This window comes from Bufo bufo, chromosome 2 (assembly GCF_905171765.1).
Source record: "Bufo bufo chromosome 2, aBufBuf1.1, whole genome shotgun sequence".
Taxonomy (NCBI): domain Eukaryota; kingdom Metazoa; phylum Chordata; class Amphibia; order Anura; family Bufonidae; genus Bufo; species Bufo bufo.
Window position 1 is genome coordinate 94,650,364 of NC_053390.1, and position 24,657 is coordinate 94,675,020.

Genomic DNA, 24,657 nt, shown 5'->3' on the forward strand with positions numbered 1-24,657 from the left:
TTGAAGCTCATCAAGAGAATACCAAGAGTGTGCAAAGCAGTAATCAAAGCAAAAGATGGCTACTTTGAAGAACCTAGAATATGACATATTTTCAGTTGTTTCACACTTGTTTGTTATGTATATAATTCCACATGTGCTAATTCATAGTTTTGATGCCTTCAGTGTGAATCTACAATTTTCATAGTCATGAAAATAAAGAAAACTCTTTGAATGAGAAGGTGTGTCCAAACTTTTGGTCTGTACTGTATATATATTTTTTTTTTCTACCTACACAAAATAAGGGCCAGATATAATGTCATGACCGGCGTCACGCAAAGGGAGGGAAATGGGAAGGCCCTGTCCAAGGGAGAGGGAAAGGTGGGTCACCTTGAGGCTGGCACCTGACTGCCCTGACGTCCCTAGACGGGTTCCTCACCCGTACACCGATCACGTGCCTAAACCCTGGCTTTCCCTAAGATGAGCCCTACGTAGTGAACAGGGCGGTGGGATCACTAGTCCGCACCACTGACACTAAAGGAAAACACCAAGGAGAGGACAGACAATACAGACAAAACATATAATCCCAGGTGGGCGACAACAGCAGACAACAAAAGCCCAACAGGGATCCGGAGGGTAACGCTCTGGAACAACAACCAGGGATCACAGCTACTCAGCTCCAGTGGGTCAGTATAGAAGTCCAGGCAGGAAGCTCTATATCTGGCAACCAGAGAAGTGAGAGAGGGGAATATAAGGAGTTTGGGAGTGCTGGACAAGAAACAGCTGAGGAGAAGAAGCTACTGATCCCTGAGTGAGCCAAAAAGGGTTGCAAGGCAAACCCAGAAAGCTACCATTAAGAAACAGCACTATCTTTATACATAGAGCGCGCAGTCACCCGCTGCGACTTCCTGACCCCGGGTATAACGGAGTCAGACGTGGCTCTTGACACCCTCGTGACACATACACTATATCACTATCTAAGCTACACTGACTACCTCCCACTAACTATATATATATATATATATATATATATATAAGCTAACTAACTAACTAACTAACTAACTAGCTAAATATCTAATGAAATGACACAGAAAAGCAGCGAGCACAACAATAACACTACTGTCTTTCTCAGATCTGCAAAATACTGCAAACAAAGGGCTGCTGGGGAGGTTCTTATATAGTAAAGGGGTAGGCAACTTTCCTATTGGTTGCTTGGGATATTGCTCAGCTCAGACAAAGACATTGCAGCCTTCTCATTGGCCCACAAGCAAGAACGGAGGTTACTGATGGGAAAAAAATCGAGAATATTCAAAATTACAAATATACAGTATATCACTATATTCTAAATATTCGTGAATTCTCGAAGTGCCGATATTCGCGAATGATATTCGCAATTCGAATATTCGTGATCAACACTACTCCCTTCTTCAGAACACTCTGGACATGAGCAGTACTCCAAGTTGCATACACCTCTGATTACTGCACATGCCCGTAATGTTCTGCAGAAGGGAGGATTTCACTACATGTATAGGACTCCCAAGAGCCCCTTTCCTTTGAATCAGAAAGGGTAATTTTAAAATGTGGGTACTGGATACATTCTGGAAATAGGGTGCAGGCTCTGAAACAAGCTATAGGTGCAAATTTCAGATTCAGGATGCATGCTCTGGATTCAGCAGTTCAGGATTCAGGATGAGACCTGGAGATTAAAACATGATGACAGTATCATGAATACCAGGACCACAGACACCAGAGGATTGAACCATCACTTATAAGGAGCAGTGACCAGGAGCAGGCCTTAGATCTGAACCTGGAGATTTCAGTGACTGGAAAGAAAGAAAAAGGGGGTCAGTCAGCACATCCCAATGCGCAGGTGCACGTTGCTGTGGCATAATAAGCATAGCATTAGCATTAGAATACTTTTTTTTAATTTTTTAATTTGGTTTGCAGAGAGCTGTTGCATTGTATTTTTTACCTTCAGTGACTGGGTCTGAAAGCATTGCAGGGTCTGAACTTGGGAACACCAGAAGCACAATCCATTAGCAAGTTAAGTCACAGCAAGGGACATGGGTCAGAAACATAAATACAGACATACAAACATAAATCCAGGACTCAAGCTGAAGTCTCAGGTTTGAAGGTTCAGGATACATATTTGGGATCCTGCCATCGAGATACAGGATGTGGTTTCAGGGTTCAGGATACAGGTTCTGGGTGAGCTCAGGATACAGAGTTCAAGTAGAGACCAAGCCACTAGCTGCTGCACACAGCTAACAGACCTTCATCATCAATGACTTGCCATGAGACCAGTGTCCTGGTCATTCGAAAAACTCAACCACTTATCTCACTGACGAGCAAGGTTTTCAAGGTGCATCAAGGAAGAAGTCCTGCACGTCAAAGTGAACAAACAACATGAGAGGGTTGGTAAATGGAGATGATAGTGGAGATGTATGACATGTCAATAAACGAGTAACCAGAGTAATGAGTTACAGAGAGGAGTAGCATTATAACTACTAAACAGAAAGGTCAACTTGGTTTCTTCTCAGTCAGGATCACATATAGTGATTTATATAGTCCAGTCGTATGGATGACAAGCATGTTCTTCTCAGGTGAGGTTGAAGTGCCTACAAAGTGAAAAGGAGTTGTCCGGTCTGTACAACAGCCTTTGAGGCCATAGTCTAACCCCAAGTCTGAGGCTAGGAGTAGGATTGTAAATACCTGTTGTAAAACCTGGTACTGGATCCTGAGCTGCTTCAAACAAGTTGTCAAGTGATCTCATGGGATCACACCACAAAAGATAATACCACGGTTCGGAAACTAGCTGCTCCTACTGAAACTTTGATCCTTACAGTTTAATCCCCTAGATACCACCATTGGAAGTGACTGTGGCTTCTAAGATGATTGATAGAGTGAGCCCCCTTTCCATGCCTGTGACCAAATTGCAGTTTGCCATGGTATAGGTTCACCATACGCATTTGGTACTTCTGCAATTCTAACAACCTATAGAATAAAGTTAAAGGGGTTTTCCGGGATTTTAAATATTGATGACCTATTCTTAGGACAGGTCATCAATATCAGATTGGCTGGGGTCCGACACCCGGCACCCCAGCTGATAAGCTGGTTAAAGAGAAGGCTGTGCTCCAAGTGAGCGCTGCCTTCTATTCATTAATATAGACGGCGAGCAGGTGTAACTACAAAAAGCCGTCCCATTCACTTTAATGGGACGGCTCCTTCCTATTCAAGTGTATAGGAAGAAGCCATCTCATTGAAGTAAATGGGATGGCTTGTAATTACACCTGCTTGCCTCTGCGCTGTCGTCAGTGAGCATGTAAACAATGAATGAAAGACAGCACTTGCATGGAGTGCGACCTTCTCTTCAACCAACTAATCGGTGGTGATGCCAGGTGTCAGACCCCCACCAATCTGTAAGGCCTCTTTCACACAAGCGTGACGGATTAGGTCTGGATGCGTTCAGGGTACGTTCAGTGAAACTCGCACCATTTTGCAAGCAAGTTCAGACAGTTTTGTCTGCGATTGCGTTCAACTGTTCAGTTGCGTTTTGATGCGTTTTTTACGCGCATGATAAAAAACTGAAGGTTTACAAACAACATCTCTTAGCAACCATCAGTGAAAAACGCATCGCACCCGCACTTGCTTGCGGATGCAATGCGTTTTTCATGCAGCCCCATTCACTTCTATGGGGCCAGGGCTGCGTGAAAAACGCAGAATATAGAACATGCTGCGATTTTTACGCAACACAGAACTGATGCGTGAAAAACAACGCTCATGTGCACAGACCCATTGAAATGAATGGGTCACTATTCCGTGCGGGTGCAATGCGTTCACGTCACGCATTGCACCCACGCGGAAAACTCACTCGTGTGAAAGGGGCCTTATTGATGACCTATCCTGAGGATAGGTCATCCATCAATATTAAAATCCCGGAAAACCCCTTTAAACGGGTTATCTGACAATAACAAATGATCCCCCATATGCCGGGCCCCTCACCCTGATTCTACTTATCTGACTCCCCTCTCCTTGCGCCGGGGAGCATTTGTTAGTGTCGGATAACCTATCTAACTTATTTTTTATAATGCACAGCACATGGGGTAAAAAAAATAATAATAATAAATCATTGGCATATTTTTTTTTTTTTTTTCCATTCCTCACAAAAAATGTAAATTATAAAAAATAGAAACATAGAATGTGTCGGCAGATGAGAACCTTTTGGCCCATCTAGTCTGCCCAATATACTGAGTACTATGGATAGCCCCTGGCCCTATCTTATATGAAGGATGGCCTTATGCCTATCCCATGCATGCTTAAACTCCTCCACTGTATTTGCAGCTACCACTTCTGCAGGAAGGATATTCCATGCATCCACTACTCTCTCAGTAAAGTAATACTTCCTGATATTACTTTTAAATCTTTGCCCCTCTAATTTAAAACTATGTCCTCTTGTAGCAGTTTTTCTTCTTTTAAATATTCTCTCCTCTTTTACCTTGTTGATTCCCTTTATGTATTTAAAAGTTTCTATCATATCCCCTCTGTCTCTTCTTTCTTCCAAGCTATACATGTTAAGATCCTTTAATCTTTCCTGGTAAGTTTTATCCTGCAATCCATGTACTAGTTTAGTAGCTCTTCTCTGAACTCTCTCCAAAGTATCAATATCCTTCTGGAGATATGGTCTCCAGTACTGAGCACAATACTCCAAATGAAGTCTCACTAGTGCTCTGTAGTGCGGCATGAGCACCTCCCTCTTTCTACTGGTAATGACTCTCCCTATACACCCAAGCATTCTGCTAGCATTTCCTGCTGCTCTATGACAATAATTCTATGCAACCCAAAATGGTAAAAAAGCATTACCACAAAAATAGCTTAAAAACTACTAAAATGTAAAACAATAAACCCTATACATATTTTATATCACATAATCCTGCTATCCATTCCTGTGACGTTTTTCTGTGAAGAACTTTTTACAAATGCCAGCTAGTTCATTTCTGGTAAGCACTACCCAATACTGATTTCAGAGCACTTCTACTCCAGCCTGTCTAGGGCAGACAAATAAGTTGAAGGTTTGATTTTCTTGTTTTTGTTTATTAATCGCGTTGTTTTACCTGACAAAATGACTAATGGCAAAATGTAACAATTTGTGATAATACAGCAGAAATGACAATACATGAGGGTTCGTATAAGTTTATAACCTATAGCCAATTCTCTTCTCCTAGCAAAAATATTTCAGTCAATTAAGTTAGTTCTAAACTTGTGATTAGAGGAGTAAATGCAATGTAAACATATGGAATCCCCATGCCTTCAATGTACAATAACATCTAGAAAAAGGAATAATTAAGTTTTTGTCTTGCGGCAAATTTTCAAAAGAAGGTTTGAAGTTAGCAGCTGAGTTGAATGTGTTTATAAACAAGAAGTTCAAGTTTCAGAAGGCCAGACATACATAAAAACAACAATTTCTGCTCTAATGTACAAATTTGCATTTTATGCTACCCTCCAGCTATTTTTGTCCCGATAGATATTCCCAAATGCCTGACACTGGCTTTCAAAGCATTCATTTGAAATTGTGGATCCTAATAACATACAGTAATTTTAAAAAGAAGTTCTGTATTTTAGTATTTTCGGCCCAGAGGGGTTACTGTAACCCTCAGACCGTTCTGAGAGGATCATTGATGGATCTATCAGCGCTAGATTGCTGTCTTTGATTTGTCATTGTATATTACTTGTTGTTAGTGGGAGAACTGGTTGAGAGCTGGCGGATATATTCAAGCTCACAATAGACAGTATATGTGTGTATGTGAAATCTGGACTTTGATGAACTTCTTACTGGCTAAAAGTTTTTCACATCATTTGTACTGTATCTTCTAGGTTATATGAGAGGCATTATTTTGAATGCAGAGGAGAAAAGGGTTAGGAAGAGGAATATGGCATTATTGCAGTAAAATGTTTTTGCTATAATCCAACACATTTAATAACACCAAACTGATGTAATACACTGAAAAAATGTGCAATTTCTCAGCAGAATTGTATTGGGGTGCTGTGCTGGCAATAATATGTTGAAACTTAAGGTTTTGGAAAAAAATGAGCTCTCTCTTTTTTTTTTTTTCTTGCCAGTGGCTGGTTTTGTAGCACAGAAAAGCAAGAATGAAGTTCTGAGGCAACTGTGTTGTTAAGCACTGTGTCCCAGCCTCTTAGCCCCTCAAATAAAATTTGTGATGAACCCAGTTCATTATGAGCTATTCAGTCAATCTTTATATATACTGTGTGTGTGTATACAGTTGCAAGAAAAAGTATGTGAACCCTTTGGAATTATATGGATTTCTACACAAATTGGTCATAAAATGTGATCTGCTCTTCATCTAAGTCACAACAATAGACAATCACAGTCTGCTTAAACTAATAACACACAAATAATTAAATGTTACCATGTTTTTATTGAACACACCATATGAATATTCACAGTGCAGGTGGAAAAAGTATGTGAACCCTTGGATTTAATAACTGGTTGAACCTCCTTTGGCAGCAATAACTTCAACCAAACGTTTCCTGTAGTTGCAGATCAGACTTGCACAATGGTCAGGAGTAATTCTTGACCATTCCTCTTTACAGAACTGTTTCAGTTCAGCAATATTCTTGGGATGTCTGGTGTGATGTCGCTTTCTTGAGGTCATGCCACAGCATCTCAACCGGGTTGAGGTCAGGACTCTGACTGGGCCACTCCAGAAGTCGTATTTTCTTCTGTTTAAGCCATTCTGTTGTTAATTTACTTCTATGCTTTGGGTTGTTGTCCTGTTGCAACACTCATCTTCTGTTGAGTTTCAGCTGGTGGACAGATGGTCTTAAGTTCTCCTGCAAAATGTCTTGATAAACATGGGAATTCATTTTTCCTTCGATGATAGCAATCCGTCCAGGCCCTGACGCAGCAAAGCAGCCCCAAACCATTATAACCCCACCACCATAACTTCACAGTTGAGATGAGGTTTTGATGTTGGTTTGCTGTGCCTCTTTTTCTCCACACATAGTGTTGTGTGTTTCTTCCAAACAACTCAACTTTGGTTTCATCTGTCCACAGAATATTTTGCCAGTACTGCTGTGGAACATCCAGGTGCTCTTGTGCAAACTGTAAACGTGCAACAATGTTTTTTTTGGACAGCAGTGGCTTCCTCTGTGGTATCCTCCCATGAAATCCATTCTTGTTTAGTGTTTTACGTATCGTAGATTCGGATGTTAGCATATGCCAGAGGCTTTTGTGAGTCTTTAGCTGACACTCTAGGATTCTTCTTCACCTCATTGAGCAGTCTGCGCTGTGCTCTTGCAGTCATCTTTAAAGTATGCCCACTCCTGTGGAGAGTAGCAGCAGTGCTGAACTTTCTCCATTTATAGACAATTTGTCTTACCATGGACTGATACACAGCAAGGCATTTGGAGATACTTTTATAACCCTTTCCAGCTTTATGCAAGTCAACAATTCTTAATTGTAGGTCTTCTGAGAGCTCTTTTGTGCGAGGCATCATTCACATCAGGCAATGCTTTTTGTGAAAAGCAAACTCAGAACTGGTGTGTGTTTTTTATAGGGCAGGGCAGCTGTAACCAACACCTCCAATCTCATCTCATTGATTAGACTCCAGTTGGCTGATACCTCACTCCAATTAGCTCTTGGAGATGTCATTAGTCTAGGGGTTCACATACTTTTTCCACCTGCACTGTGAATGTTTACATGCTGAGTTCAATAAAAACATGGTATCATTTAATTTTTTGTGTGTTATTAGTTTAAGCAGACTGTGATTGTCTTTTGTTGTGACTTAGATGAAGATCAGATCACATTTTATGACCAATTTGTGCAGAAATCCATATAATTCCAAAGGGTTCACATACTTTTTCTTGCAACTGTATATTGGCACCCTTCTATAAAGAAAGAAAAACCCACAATGATCACTGACATAACTTGAAGGTGACAAAAGTAATAATAAATAAAAATGTACTCAAATTAACTAATGAAAATCAGACATTGCTGTTGAATTCTGGGTCAACAGAATAATTAAAAATAATAATAGATAAGTAGTGGCCTCTACTGACTGTGTAGATAAAGAAATGGTGCTCACTCTGCAACACACCCTATGTTGCTAAAAGCGGGGTAAAAAATATTGTGGTGATTGGAGGGCACACAAATATCCGATGCTACATGGACCATATGCAATTACCCATAAAATTTATTAAAACGTGATAACAATATAAAAACAATACACAATAGGTACTTGGGCAGTAGCACCACCCTAATGATGGTCCTATAAAAAGATAATCCACTTAATACTCCATGTTCATCCACATAGAAATCCTAGCTATCCATACCAAGTTCACAAGTCTCTATACTGTATATATATATGTCTAATAACTGCTAACAGTCAGACTGTGTAGGGATCCACCCAGCTTATAAAGTTTAACAATGGAAAACATAGGTTTGGTCTTAGAGGTCATATAAAGGTTATAGAGCTCAGTCCATAAGCTTCCAGCTGTTTCTAAGCCCAATAGTTATGTTATTCTAGTTTGGGTGCATGAGTGCCACTTTTATGTTAGTTCAAAGTCTACAACTACTACGACAATTGCAGTCTCTAACACCCAAAATGTATACCCATTGTTTCAGATGACTTTTCATAATAAGCTGTTTTGTGTCATATGATTTGTATTTTGCATTTATCACTAGTTTTCCCCTCTAAAAACTCTATTTCTGATGTCAGTTTTTTAGTGGGTGTAGACAAGCAACTATGATATCTCCCATCACAGCAAAGAAATTGGAGAATCTCTTCCACTATCTCGATCTCACATTCAGAAACAGCAGCAGCAGCAGCATAGATGACATGATACAGCAGTACTAACCAGTGGACCTGTGCATCCAGCTCTAGGTGATATAGTAAAACACTTTCTGCAGCCAGCTGCATCTGCAACATCCAACAGCGGCAAAGGGTCTCTTTAAGAAATATTCGTGACGCCAGTTGTAGTGAAGCAAGAGTCCCTTTAAGAAATGGTGTTGGTGGTGGTACCCAGGTGTAGGAGTGGCCGAGTGGTATAGGGTGGCCTACAATGTCCCTTACTGTTTTGTATGTGTCACGGTGCTCCTACCTAGATATGCTGGACACCAGGTGCTGTCTTTCGAAGCAGTAAAAGAGGAAAAGTTAACTTTGGGGCTTTACACATCTCTGCCCAAGTATCATCTCCCTCTTAGTCACTTCATCTTCTCCACCCTACTCCCTTCTCTTCTACATACAATTCTATGAGATTGTCACGAGGGTGTCAAGAGCCATGCCTGACTCCGTTATACCCGGGGTCAGGAAGTCGCAGCGGGTGGCTGCGCGCTCTATGTATAAAGATAGTGCTGATTCTTAATGGTAGCTTTCTGGGTTTGCCTTGCAACCCTTTTTGGCTCACTCAGGGATCCGTAGCTCCTTCTCCTCAGCTGTTTTTTGTCCAGCAATCCCAACCTCCTTATATTCCCCTCTCCCACTTCTCTGGTTGCCAGATATAGAACTTCCTGCCTGGACTTCTATACTGACCCACTGGAGCCGTGTAGCTGTGTTCCCTGGTTGTTGTTCTAGAACGTTACCCTCTGGATCCCTGTTGGACTTTTGTTGTCTGCTGTTGTCGTCCACCTGGGATTATATGTTTTGTCTGTGTTGTCTGTCCTCTCCTTGGTGTTTTCCTTTTAGTGTCAGTGGTGCGGACTAGTGTTACCACCGCCCCGTTCACTACGTAGGGCTCATCTTAGGAAAAGCCAGGGTTAAGGCACGTGATCGGCGTACGGGTGAGGAACCCGTCTAGGGACGTCAGGGCAGTCAGGTGCTAGCCTCAGGGTGAGTCAGGGGTCACCACCTTTCCCTCTCCCTTGGACAGGGCATTCCCATTTCCCTCCCTTTGCGTGACGCCGGTCATGACATTATATCTGGCCCTCATTTTGTGTAGGTAGAAAAAAAAATAAAAAATTTACTTTTTCTTTCTGCCTATCTAGAATTCAGCATGGATCCTATTGCTGCTTTGACAAGAAAACTTCAAGGCCTGTCTATGGAGGTGGCAGGATTGAAGGCGTTGGTCCTCCAGCAACAGCAGCAATTGCAGCAGACCGCAAGCCCAGCGGTTGCTATAGGTAACCAGGTTGCTGCGGAACCCAAGGTTGTTCTTCCTGACAGATTTTCTGGGGGAAGGGACAAATTTGTGACATTCCGTGAGGCCTGTAAGCTATATTTTAAGCTGCGCCCGCACTCCTCTTGTAATGAGGAACAGCGGGTGGGGATTGTTACTTCCCTGCTTCAGGGGGACCCGCAATCCTGGGCGTTCTCTTTACCCACTGATTCCCAGGCTCTTCGGTCAGTGGATGAGTTTTTTGGGGCCTTAGGTCTCATATATGATGACCCTGACCGAGTCGCCCTGGCTGAGTCGAAATTACGGAGACTCAGACAGGGAGAGCGGCCAGCAGAGGAGTATTGCTCAGAGTTTCGTAGGTGGGCTACGGATACCCAGTGGAACGACCCGGCTCTCAGGAGTAAGTTCTGCTCTGGGTTATCCGAAAGGGTTAAGAATGCGCTTGCGCTGTAGGAGACCCCCTTTTCCCTTGATGCTGTTATGTCCCTTTCTATCAGAATAGATAGACGTCTTAGGGACAGATTGAAAAATCCTGAGCAATTGGTAACCCCTCCGAAGCAGCAGTTAGTCTGTACGGATCTAGAAGAGCCTATGCAGCTAGGAGGAACTACTCGTCAGGTACGTCCTCCTGAGGCTCGCCGTAGACAGGGGGTTTGTTTTTTCTGTGGGGGGAGGGGTCATTTCATTAATGTCTGTCCTTCCGTTCTAAAGAACAAAAGACCATCGGAACTACTAACCCCAGGCTATGTGGAGGATGTCAGCCGGGGGGTATACGTTTCCTCCATTCTTACATCTCAATTTGTGTTGCCAGCAGCTGTTGTTTCTGGTGTTAAGAAGGAGACTATTTCTTTCTTTCTAGACAGTGGAGCAGGGGTAAATTTGATAGATGCCCATTTTGCCCGCACTATGGGTTTGTCTCTCTGTACGCTACAGAGACCTATTCCCATATTCGCTATTGATTCTGCTCCTCTGTCTCAGAGAAACCTCACTCACATTGTCCATAACTTACACCTTCGGGTAGGGGACCACCATAACGAGTGTCTTTCATGTTATGTTCTGGAGGGGCTTCCCACTCCTGTGGTATTGGGTCTTCCCTGTTTGGTAGCGCACAATCCAGTGGTGGATTGGCAGGCCAGGGAGATATTGGAGTGGAGTGAGCATTGCAGAGAAAATTGCTTAAATAGCAATTGCTTAGTTGCTTCCATAGCTACTCTACCTACATTTGTCTCGGACTTTGAGGCCGTTTTTTCTGAAAAGAGTTGCCAGAAGTTACCACCTCACCGTCCTTATGATTGCCCGGTTAACCTGATTCCCGGTGCAAAATTACCCAAGACCAGGTTATATAATCTTTCGGGTCCGGAGAGACAAGCCATGAAAGATTATATCTCCGAGAGCTTGGCTAAGGGACACATCAGACCCTCTTCTTCACCCGTGGCTGCAGGGTTTTTCTTCGTTAAAAAGAAAGATGGGGGCCTGCGTCCTTGCCTAGATTTCCGCGAACTAAACCGGATAACCATCCGAGACCCATACCCTCTTCCTCTCATTCCTGACCTGTTCAAACAGATTGCGGGTGCTAGGTGGTTCTCCAAACTTGATCTTAGGGGGGCCTACAATCTGATTCGTATCAAGGAAGGGGATGAGTGGAAGACAGCTTTTAACACCCCTGAGGGGCATTATGAAAATCTAGTCATGCCTTTCGGTCTGACCAATGCTCCGGCTGTCTTCCAACATTTTGTTAATGACATTTTTTGTCATCTTATCGGCAGGTTTGTGGTGATATACCTAGATGATATTTTAATTTATTCGTCTGATCTGAAAACACATGAGGTGCATGTCAGACAGGTACTGCAGGTCCTACGGACGAATAAATTATATGCGAAAATTGAAAAGTGTGTCTTCGCCGTTCAGGAAATACAGTTCCTAGGTTATTTATTATCTGCTTCAGGTTTCCGTATGGATCCTGGGAAGGTCCAGGCAATTTTAGATTGGGATCTTCCTGAGAACCTCAAAGCACTGCAACGGTTTTTGGGCTTCGCAAATTTCTATAGAAAGTTCATTAAAAATTATTCGGTGATTGTCAAACCCCTTACTGATATGACTAGGAAGGGGACTGATTTTTCTAAATGGTCTGACGCCACTAAAATAGCTTTCTCCTCTCTAAAAGAGAGGTTTACCTCGGCACCTGTACTAATCCAACCTGATGTCTCCCAGCCTTTTATTGTTGAAGTAGATGCGTCAGAGGTGGGAGTGGGGGCTGTACTGTCTCAGGGTCTGTCTCCTGGCAAATGGCGTCCTTGTGCTTTCTTTTCTAAAAAACTATCTGCAGTGGAGAAGAACTATGATATTGGCAATAGGGAACTATTGGCTATTAAACTAGCGTTTGAAGAATGGCGTCACTTTTTAGAGGGGGCAGTCCACCCCGTCACGGTGATTACAGACCACAAAAACCTTCTGTACCTCGAATCAGCTAAGCGTCTCACCCCTAGACAAGCTAGATGGTCGCTATTTTTTACCAGGTTTAACTTTTTTATTACCCATCGTCCTGGGGCAAAAAATACTAAGGCGGATGCATTATCTCGTAGTTTCCCTGGAGGGGGTAATGTGAGTGATCCGGTACCCATTCTACAAAGAGGAGTGGTTGTCTCTGCTGTACACTCTGTTCTGGAGGGGAAGGTGTTAGAGGCCCAGGGGGACGCCCCGGTCTCTTGCCCCTCAGATAAATTGTTTGTACCGTTAAACCTGCATCTCGAATTATTAAAGGAACATCATAATTCGGCACTTGCTGGGCACCCGGGTAGTAAAGCAACCTTGGAGCTATTGTCTCGTCGTTTTTGGTGGCCAAGGTTGCGTCAGGATGTAATGGATTTTGTGTCTACTTGTTCTACTTGTGCACGCGCGAAAGTCTCTCATACACGTCCTGCCAGGGTCTTTATTGCCACTTGTCCCCAATAGGCCATGGACACATCTGTCAATGGATTTTATCACTGACTTACCTTTGTCTGCGGGTAAAACAGTTATCTTGGTAGTAGTAGACAGGTTTAGTAAAATGGTACACTTCATTGCGTTACCCGCACTACCTAAAGACTCTTGCTCAAGTATTCATCAGTGAAATCGTGAAGCTTCACGGGGTCCCTTCCGATGTTGTTTCGGATCGGGGTACCCAGTTTATTTCTAAGTTTTGGAAAGCTTTTTGTTCCCGTTTGGGGGTACACTTGTCTTTTTCCTCGGCTTTCCATCCTCAGTCGAATGGACTGGTGCATATGGTTTTCATCCCCAATTCTGTACTTTCAAAGAGGGGGGGTCTTCAGGGGTTCCTGAAGAGGAACGGTTTTCGTCATCTTTTATCTGTATGGCAGAAGGTGCAAGCTAACTTGAAAAATATGGGAGGTAAATATAAATGCATGGCTGATAAGAGACGGTCGCCAGGTCCGGACCTAGGAATGAATGACTATGTGTGGTTGTCTACTAGGAATATTAAATTAAAGGTTCCCTCCTGGAAACTGGGTCCTAGGTTCATTGGCTCTTACAAAATAGTAGCCATCATTAACCCCGTGGCTTTTCACCTGGAGCTACCTCAGACTTTTAAAATCCATAACGTCTTCCATAAGTCGTTACTCAAGAAGTATGTTCCACCTCTAGAACCGTCACCGCTGCCGCCCCCTCCTGTTATTGTGGATGGTAATCTAGAGTTTCAAATATCCAAAATTGTTGATTCTCGTCGTGTCCGCCGCTCTCTTCAATATCTGGTGCATTGGAGGGGTTACGGTCCCGAGGAAAGAATGTGGGTTCCAGCGTCTGAGGTAAATGCCGACAGGTTAGTTCGGGCTTTTCATGCCTCTCATCCTGAGAGACCTAGTCCTGAGTGTCCGGAGGCCCCTCATAGAGAGGGGGGTACTGTCACGAGGGTGTCAAGAGCCACGCCTGACTCCGTTATACCCGGGGTTAGGAAGTCGCAGCGGGTGGCTGCGCGCTCTATGTATAAAGATAGTGCTGATTCTTAATGGTAGCTTTCTGGGTTTGCCTTGCAACCCTTTTTGGCTCACTCAGGGATCCGTAGCTCCTTCTCCTCAGCTGTTTTTTGTCCAGCAATCCCAACCTCCTTATATTCCCCTCTCCCACTTCTCTGGTTGCCAGATATAGAACTTCCTGCCTGGACTTCTATACTGACCCACTGGAGCCGTGTAGCTGTGTTCCCTGGTTGTTGTTCTAGAACGTTACCCTCTGGATCCCTGTTGGACTTTTGTTGTCTGCTGTTGTCGTCCACTTGGGATTATATGTTTTGTCTGTGTTGTCTGTCCTCTCCTTGGTGTTTTCCTTTTAGTGTCAGTGGTGCGGACTAGTGTTACCACCGCCCCGTTCACTACGTAGGGCTCATCTTAGGAAAAGCCAGGGTTTAGGCACGTGATCGGCGTACGGGTGAGGAACCCGTCTAGGGACGTCAGGGCAGTCAGGTGCTAGCCTCAGGGTGAGTCAGGGGTCACCACCTTTCCCTCTCCCTTGGACAGGGCATTCCCATTTCCCTCCCTTTGCGTGACGCCGGTCATGACATTATATCTGGCCCTCATTTTGTGTAGGTAGAGAAAAAAATAAAAAATTTACTTTTTCTTTCTGCCTATCTAGAATCCAGCATGGATCCTATTGCTGCTTTGACAAGACAACTTCAAGGCCTGTCTATGGAGGTGGCAGGATTGAAGGCGTTGGTCCTCCAGCAACAGCAGCAATTGCAGAAGACCGCAAGCCCAGCGGTTGCTATAGGTAACCAGGTTGCTGCGGAACCCAAGGTTGTTCTTCCTGACAGATTTTCTGGGGGAAGGGACAAATTTGTGACATTCCGTGAGGCCTGTAAGCTATATTTTAAGCTGCGCCCGCACTCCTCTGGTAATGAGGAACAGCGGGTGGGGATTGTTACTTCCCTGCTTCAGGGGGACCCGCAATCCTGGGCGTTCTCTTTACCCACTGATTCCCAGGCTCTCCGGTCAGTGGATGAGTTTTTTGGGGCCTTAGGTCTCATATATGATGACCCTGACCGAGTCGCCCTGGCTGAGTCGAAATTACGGAGACTCAGACAGGGAGAGCGGCCAGCAGAGGAGTATTGCTCAGAGTTTCGTAGGTGGGCTACGGATACCCAGTGGAACGACCCGGCTCTCAGGAGTAAGTTCTGCTCTGGGTTATCCGAAAGGGTTAAGAATGCGCTTGCGCTGTAGGAGACCCCCTTTTCCCTTGATGCTGTTATGTCCCTTTCTATCAGAATAGATAGACGTCTTAGGGACAGATTGAAAAATCCTGAGCAATTGGTAACCCCTCCGAAGCAGCAGTTAGTCTGTACGGATCTAGAAGAGCCTATGCAGCTAGGAGGAACTACTCGTCAGGTACGTCCTCCTGAGGCTCGCCGTAGACAGGGGGTTTGTTTTTTCTGTGGGGGGAGGGGTCATTTCATTAATGTCTGTCCTTCCTTTCTAAAGAACAAAAGACCATCGGAACTACTAACCCCAGGCTATGTGGAGGATGTCAGCCGGGGGGTATACGTTTCCTCCATTCGTACATCTCAATTTGTGTTGCCAGCAGCTGTTGTTTCTGGTGTTAAGAAGGAGACTATTTCTTTCTTTCTAGACAGTGGAGCAGGGGTAAATTTGATAGATGCCCATTTTGCCCGCACTATGGGTTTGTCTCTCTGTACGCTACAGAGACCTATTCCCATATTCGCTATTGATTCTGCTCCTCTGTCTCAGAGAAACCTCACTCACATTGTCCATAACTTACACCTTCGGGTAGGGGACCACCATAACGAGTGTCTTTCATGTTATGTTCTGGAGGGGCTTCCCACTCCTGTGGTATTGGGTCTTCCCTGTTTGGTAGCGCACAATCCAGTGGTGGATTGGCAGGCCAGGGAGATATTGGAGTGGAGTGAGCATTGCAGAGAAAATTGCTTAAATAGCAATTGCTTAGTTGCTTCCATAGCTACTCTACCTACATTTGTCTCGGACTTTGAGGCCGTTTTTTCTGAAAAGAGTTGCCAGAAGTTACCACCTCACCGTCCTTATGATTGCCCGGTTAACCTGATTCCCGGTGCAAAATTACCCAAGACCAGGTTATATAATCTTTCGGGTCCGGAGAGACAAGCCATGAAAGATTATATCTCCGAGAGCTTGGCTAAGGGACACATCAGACCCTCTTCTTCACCCGTGGCTGCAGGGTTTTTCTTCGTTAAAAAGAAAGATGGGGGCCTGCGTCCTTGCCTAGATTTCCGCGAACTAAACCGGATAACCATCCGAGACCCATACCCTCTTCCTCTCATTCCTGACCTGTTCAATCAGATTGCGGGTGCTAGGTGGTTCTCCAAACTTGATCTTAGGGGGGCCTACAATCTGATTCGTATCAAGGAAAGGGATGAGTGGAAGACAGCTTTTAACACCCCTGAGGGGCATTATGAAAATCTAGTCATGCCTTTCGGTCTGACCAATGCTCCGGCTGTCTTCCAACATTTCGTTAATGACATTTTTTGTCATCTTATCGGCAGGTTTGTGGTGATATACCTAGATGATATTTTAATTTATTCGTCTGATCTGAAAACACATGAGGTGCATGTCAGACAGGTACTGCAGGTCCTACGGACGAATAAATTATATGCGAAAATTGAAAAGTGTGTCTTCGCCGTTCAGGAAATACAGTTCCTAGGTTATTTATTATCTGCTTCAGGTTTCCGTATGGATCCTGGGAAGGTCCAGGCAATTTTAGATTGGGATCTTCCTGAGAACCTCAAAGCACTGCAACGGTTTTTGGGCTTCGCAAATTTCTATAGAAAGTTCATTAAAAATTATTCGGTGATTGTCAAACCCCTTACTGATATGACTAGGAAGGGGACTGATTTTTCTAAATGGTCTGACGCCACTAAAATAGCTTTCTCCTCTCTAAAAGAGAGGTTTACCTCGGCACCTGTACTAATCCAACCTGATGTCTCCCAGCCTTTTATTGTTGAAGTAGATGCGTCAGAGGTGGGAGTGGGGGCTGTACTGTCTCAGGGTCTGTCTCCTGGCAAATGGCGTCCTTGTGCTTTCTTTTCTAAAAAACTATCTGCAGTGGAGAAGAACTATGATATTGGCAATAGGGAACTATTGGCTATTAAACTAGCGTTTGAAGAATGGCGTCACTTTTTAGAGGGGGCAGTCCACCCAGTCACGGTGATTACAGACCACAAAAACCTTCTGTACCTCGAATCAGCTAAGCGTCTCACCCCTAGACAAGCTAGATGGTCGCTATTTTTTACCAGGTTTAACTTTTTTATTACCCATCGTCCTGGGGCAAAAAATACTAAGGCGGATGCATTATCTCGTAGTTTCCCTGGAGGGGGTAATGTGAGTGATCCGGTACCCATTCTACAAAGAGGAGTGGTTGTCTCTGCTGTACACTCTGTTCTGGAGGGGAAGGTGTTAGAGGCCCAGGGGGACGCCCCGGTCTCTTGCCCCTCAGATAAATTGTTTGTACCGTTAAACCTGCGTCTCGAATTATTAAAGGAACATCATAATTCGGCACTTGCTGGGCACCCGGGTAGTAAAGCAACCTTGGAGCTATTGTCTCGTCGTTTTTGGTGGCCAAGGTTGCGTCAGGATGTAATGGATTTTGTGTCTACTTGTTCTACTTGTGCACGCGCGAAAGTCTCTCATACACGTCCTGCAGGGTCTTTATTGCCACTTGTCATCCCCAATAGGCCATGGACACATCTGTCAATGGATTTTATCACTGACTTACCTTTGTCTGCGGGTAAAACAGTTATCTTGGTAGTAGTAGACAGGTTTAGTAAAATGGTACACTTCATTGCGTTACCCGCACTACCTAATGCTAAGACTCTTGCTCAAGTATTCATCAGTGAAATCGTGAAGCTTCACGGGGTCCCTTCCGATGTTGTTTCGGATCGGGGAACCCAGTTTATTTCTAAGTTTTGGAAAGCTTTTTGTTCCCGTTTAGAGGTACACTTGTCTTTTTCCTCGGCTTTCCATCCTCAGTCGAATGGACTGGTGCATATGGTTTTCATCCCCAATTCTGTACTTTCAAAGAGGGGGGGTCTTCAGGGGTTCCCGAAGAGGAACGGTTTTCGTCATCTTTTATCTGTATGGCAGAAGGTGCAAGCTAACTTAAAAAATATGGGAGGTAAATATAAATGCATGGCTGATAAGAGACGGTCGCCAGGTCCGGACCTAGGAATGAATGACTATGTGTGGTTGTCTACTAGGAATATTAAATTAAAGGTTCCCTCCTGGAAACTGGGTCCTAGGTTCATTGGCCCTTACAAAATAGTAGCCATCATTAACCCCGTGGCTTTTCACCTGGAGCTACCTCAGACTTTTAAAATCCATAACGTCTTCCATAAGTCGTTACTCAAGAAGTATGTTCCACCTCTAGAACCGTCACCGCTGCCGCCCCCTCCTGTTATTGTGGATGGTAATCTAGAGTTTCAAATATCCAAAATTGTTGATTCTCGTCGTGTCCGCCGCTCTCTTCAATATCTGGTGCATTGGAGGGGTTACGGTCCCGAGGAAAGAATGTGGGTTCCAGCGTCTGAGGTAAATGCCGACAGGTTAGTTCGGGCTTTTCATGCCTCTCATCCTGAGAGACCTAGTCCTGAGTGTCCGGAGGCCCCTCATAGAGAGGGGGGTACTGTCACGAGGGTGTCAAGAGCCACGCCTGACTCCGTTATACCCGGGGTTAGGAAGTCGCAGCGGGTGGCTGTGCGCTCTATGTATAAAGTTAGTGCTGATTCTTAATGGTAGCTTTCTGGGTTTGCCTTGCAACCCTTTTTGGCTCACTCAGGGATCCGTAGCTCCTTCTCCTCAGCTGTTTTTTGTCCAGCAATCCCAACCTCCTTATATTCCCCTCTCCCACTTCTCTGGTTGCCAGATATAGAACTTCCTGCCTGGACTTCTATACTGACCCACTGGAGCCGTGTAGCTGTGTTCCCTGGTTGTTGTTCTAGAACGTTACCCTCTGGATCCCTGTTGGACTTTTGTTGTCTGCTGTTGTCGTCCACTTGGGATTATATGTTTTGTCTGTGTTGTCTGTCCTCTCCTTGGTGTTTTCCTTTTAGTGTCAGTGGTGCGGACTAGTGTTACCACCGCCCCGTTCACTACGTAGGGCTCATCTTAGGAAAAGCCAGGGTTTAGGCACGTGATCGGCGTACGGGTGAGGAACCCGTCTAGGGACGTCAGGGCAGTCAGGTGCTAGCCTCAGGGTGAGTCAGGGGTCACCACCTTTCCCTCTCCCTTGGACAGGGCAATCCCATTTCCCTCCCTTTGCGTGACGCCGGTCATGACATTATATCTGGCCCTCATTTTGTGTAGGTAGAGAAAAAAATAAAAAATTTACTTTTTCTTTCTGCCTATCTAGAATCCAGCATGGATCCTATTGCTGCTTTGACAAGACAACTTCAAGGCCTGTCTATGGAGGTGGCAGGATTGAAGGCGTTGGTCCTCCAGCAACAGCAGCAATTGCAGCAGACCGCAAGCCCAGCGGTTGCTATAGGTAACCAGGTTGCTGCGGAACCCAAGGTTGTTCTTCCTGACAGATTTTCTGGGGGAAGGGACAAATTTGTGACATTCCGTGAGGCCTGTAAGCTATATTTTAAGCTGCGCCCGCACTCCTCTGGTAATGAGGAACAGCGGGTGGGGATTGTTACTTCCCTGCTTCAGGGGGACCCGCAATCCTGGGCGTTCTCTTTACCCACTGATTCCCAGGCTCTCCGGTCAGTGGATGAGTTTTTTGGGGCCTTAGGTCTCATATATGATGACCCTGACCGAGTCGCCCTGGCTGAGTCGAAATTACGGAGACTCAGACAGGGAGAGCGGCCAGCAGAGGAGTATTGCTCAGAGTTTCGTAGGTGGGCTATGGATACCCAGTGGAACGACCCGGCTCTCAGGAGTAAGTTCTGCTCTGGGTTATCCGAAAGGGTTAAGAATGCGCTTGCGCTGTAGGAGACCCCCTTTTCCCTTGATGCTGTTATGTCCCTTTCTATCAGAATAGATAGACGTCTTAGGGACAGATTGAAAAATCCTGAGCAATTGGTAACCCCTCCGAAGCAGCAGTTAGTCTGTACGGATCTAGAAGAGCCTATGCAGCTAGGAGGAACTACTCGTCAGGTACGTCCTCCTGAGGCTCGCCGTAGACAGGGGGTTTGTTTTTTCTGTGGGGGGAGGGGTCATTTCATTAATGTCTGTCCTTCCTTTCTAAAGAACAAAAGACCATCGGAACTACTAACCCCAGGCTATGTGGAGGATGTCAGCCGGGGGGTATACGTTTCCTCCATTCGTACATCTCAATTTGTGTTGCCAGCAGCTGTTGTTTCTGGTGTTAAGAAGGAGACTATTTCTTTCTTTCTAGACAGTGGAGCAGGGGTAAATTTGATAGATGCCCATTTTGCCCGCACTATGGGTTTGTCTCTCTGTACGCTACAGAGACCTATTCCCATATTCGCTATTGATTCTGCTCCTCTGTCTCAGAGAAACCTCACTCACATTGTCCATAACTTACACCTTCGGGTAGGGGACCACCATAACGAGTGTCTTTCATGTTATGTTCTGGAGGGGCTTCCCACTCCTGTGGTATTGGGTCTTCCCTGTTTGGTAGCGCACAATCCAGTGGTGGATTGGCAGGCCAGGGAGATATTGGAGTGGAGTGAGCATTGCAGAGAAAATTGCTTAAATAGCAATTGCTTAGTTGCTTCCATAGCTACTCTACCTACATTTGTCTCGGACTTTGAGGCCGTTTTTTCTGAAAAGAGTTGCCAGAAGTTACCACCTCACCGTCCTTATGATTGCCCGGTTAACCTGATTCCCGGTGCAAAATTACCCAAGACCAGGTTATATAATCTTTCGGGTCCGGAGAGACAAGACATGAAAGATTATATCTCCGAGAGCTTGGCTAAGGGACACATCAGACCCTCTTCTTCACCCGTGGCTGCAGGGTTTTTCTTCGTTAAAAAGAAAGATGGGGGCCTGCGTCCTTGCCTAGATTTCCGCGAACTAAACCGGATAACCATCCGAGACCCATACCCTCTTCCTCTCATTCCTGACCTGTTCAAACAGATTGCGGGTGCTAGGTGGTTCTCCAAACTTGATCTTAGGGGGGCCTACAATCTGATTCGTATCAAGGAAGGGGATGAGTGGAAGACAGCTTTTAACACCCCTGAGGGGCATTATGAAAATCTAGTCATGCCTTTCGGTCTGACCAATGCTCCGGCTGTCTTCCAACATTTCGTTAATGACATTTTTTGTCATCTTATCGGCAGGTTTGTGGTGATATACCTAGATGATATTTTAATTTATTCGTCTGATCTGAAAACACATGAGGTGCATGTCAGACAGGTACTGCAGGTCCTACAGACGAATAAATTATATGCGAAAATTGAAAAGTGTGTCTTCGCCGTTCAGGAAATACAGTTCCTAGGTTATTTATTATCTGCTTCAGGTTTCCGTATGGATCCTGGGAAGGTCCAGGCAATTTTAGATTGGGATCTTCCTGAGAACCTCAAAGCACTGCAACGGTTTTTGGGCTTCGCAAATTTCTATAGAAAGTTCATTAAAAATTATTCGGTGATTGTCAAACCCCTTACTGATATGACTAGGAAGGGGACAGATTTTTCTAAATGGTCTGACGCCACTAAAATAGCTTTCTCCTCTCTAAAAGAGAGGTTTACCTCGGCACCTGTACTAATCCAACCTGATGTCTCCCAGCCTTTTATTGTTGAAGTAGATGCGTCAGAGGTGGGAGTGGGGGCTGTACTGTCTCAGGGTCTGTCTCCTGGCAAATGGCGTCCTTGTGCTTTCTTTTCTAAAAAACTATCTGCAGTGGAGAAGAACTATGATATTGGCAATAGGGAACTATTGGCTATTAAACTAGCGTTTGAAGAATGGCGTCACTTTTTAGAGGGGGCAGTCCACCCCGTCACGGTGATTACAGACCACAAAAACCTTCTGTACCTCGAATCAGCTAAGCGTCTCACCCCTAGACAAGCTAGATGGTCGCTATTTTTTACCAGGTTTAACTTTTTTATTACCCATCGTCCTGGGGCAAAAAATACTAAGGCGGATGCATTATCTCGTAGTTTCCCTGGAGGGGGTAATGTGAGTGATCCGGTACCCATTCTACAAAGAGGAGTGGTTGTCTCTGCTGTACACTCTGTTCTGGAGGGGAAGGTGTTAGAGGCCCAGGGGGACGCCCCGGTCTCTTGCCCCTCAGATAAATTGTTTGTACCGTTAAACCTGCGTCTCGAATTATTAAAGGAACATCATAATTCGGCACTTGCTGGGCACCCGGGTAGTAAAGCAACCTTGGAGCTATTGTCTCGTCGTTTTTGGTGGCCAAGGTTGCGTCAGGATGTAATGGATTTTGTGTCTACTTGTTCTACTTGTGCACGCGCGAAAGTCTCTCATACACGTCCTGCGGGGTCTTTATTGCCACTTGTCATCCCCAATAGGCCATGGACACATCTGTCAATGGATTTTATCACTGACTTACCTTTGTCTGCGGGTAAAACAGTTATCTTGGTAGTAGTAGACAGGTTTAGTAAAATGGTACACTTCATTGCGTTACCCGCACTACCTAATGCTAAGACTCTTGCTCAAGTATTCATCAGTGAAATCGTGAAGCTTCACGGGGTCCCTTCCGATGTTGTTTCGGATCGGGGAACCCAGTTTATTTCTAAGTTTTGGAAAGCTTTTTGTTCCCGTTTGGGGGTACACTTGTCTTTTTCCTTGGCTTTCCATCCTCAGTCGAATGGACTGGTGCATATGGTTTTCATCCCCAATTCTGTACTTTCAAAGAGGGGGGGTCTTCAGGGGTTCCCGAAGAGGAAAGGTTTTCGTCATCTCTTTTATCTGTATGGCAGAAGGTGCAAGCTAACTTGAAAAATATGGGAGGTAAATATAAATGCATGGCTGATAAGAGACGGTCGCCAGGTCCGGACCTAGGAATGAATGACTATGTGTGGTTGTCTACTAGGAATATTAAATTAAAGGTTCCCTCCTGGAAACTGGGTCCTAGGTTCATTGGCCCTTACAAAATAGTAGCCATCATTAACCCCGTGGCTTTTCACCTGGAGCTACCTCAGACTTTTAAAATCCATAACGTCTTCCATAAGTCGTTACTCAAGAAGTATGTTCCACCTCTAGAACCGTCACCGCTGCCGCCCCCTCCTGTTATTGTGGATGGTAATCTAGAGTTTCAAATATCCAAAATTGTTGATTCTCGTCGTGTCCGCCGCTCTCTTCAATATCTGGTGCATTGGAGGGGTTACGGTCCCGAGGAAAGAATGTGGGTTCCAGCGTCTGAGGTAAATGCCGACAGGTTAGTTCGGGCTTTTCATGCCTCTCATCCTGAGAGACCTAGTCCTGAGTGTCCGGAGGCCCCTCATAGAGAGGGGGGTACTGTCACGAGGGTGTCAAGAGCCACGCCTGACTCCGTTATACCCGGGGTTAGGAAGTCGCAGCGGGTGGCTGCGCGCTCTATGTATAAAGATAGTGCTGATTCTTAATGGTAGCTTTTTGGGTTTGCCTTGCAACCCTTTTTGGCTCACTCAGGGATCCGTAGCTCCTTCTCCTCAGCTGTTTCTTGTCCAGCAATCCCAACCTCCTTATATTCCCCTCTCCCACTTCTCTGGTTGCCAGATATAGAGCTTCCTGCCTGGACTTCTATACTGACCCACTGGAGCTGTGTAGCTGTGTTCCCTGGTTGTTGTTACAGAACGTTACCCTCCGGATCCCTGTTGGACTTTTGTTGTCTGCTGTTGTCGTCCACCTGGGATTATATGTTTTGTCTGTGTTGTCTGTCCTCTCCTTGGTGTTTTCCTTTTAGTGTCAGTGGTGCGGACTAGTGTTTCCACCGCCCCGTTCACTACGTAGGGCTCATCTTAGGGAAAGCCAGGGTTTAGGCACGTGATCGGCGTACGGGTGAGGAACCCGTCTAGGGACATCAGGGCAGTCAGGTGCCAGCCTCAAGGTGAGTCAGGGGTCATCACCTTTCCCTCTCCCTTGGACAGGGCATTCCCATTTCCCTCCCTTTGCGTGACGCCGGTCATGACAGAGAAACAGTTGTATCATTGATCTCTGAGTGTGGTCTCACTGTGCAAACTAAATACAGATGTAGCAGAGTTAGCACTCAAACGCAACTCAAATTTCTTAAATCATCGTGTTATCTTGAAACAAAAGCCACTGAAAAGCAATTGAAGGTGTTTTCTTAGTTTAGATAAAACATCTCAGAAATCTCAGAAAACATGAGTGTTAACTCTACTACATCGGTAGTTTGGGGAGCAACCAGAACTCTATCTCTTGGGATAATCCCAGTATTGTTGGCAAGCACCAGAAGCTCTAGGCACCAAAAACGCACCAAACGTACAGACGTACAGTTACTTATACCGATTATGTGGCATTTGGCAGAACTTGACTGTAGAAAACTTGGCTGGATGGCTGAGATGCAGGGAAACAGTACCACAATCGCAGAAGCAGTCTGGACAATCTCTAAAACTGGAACAGCAAATTATAGCAACACAGAACTGGAGACACT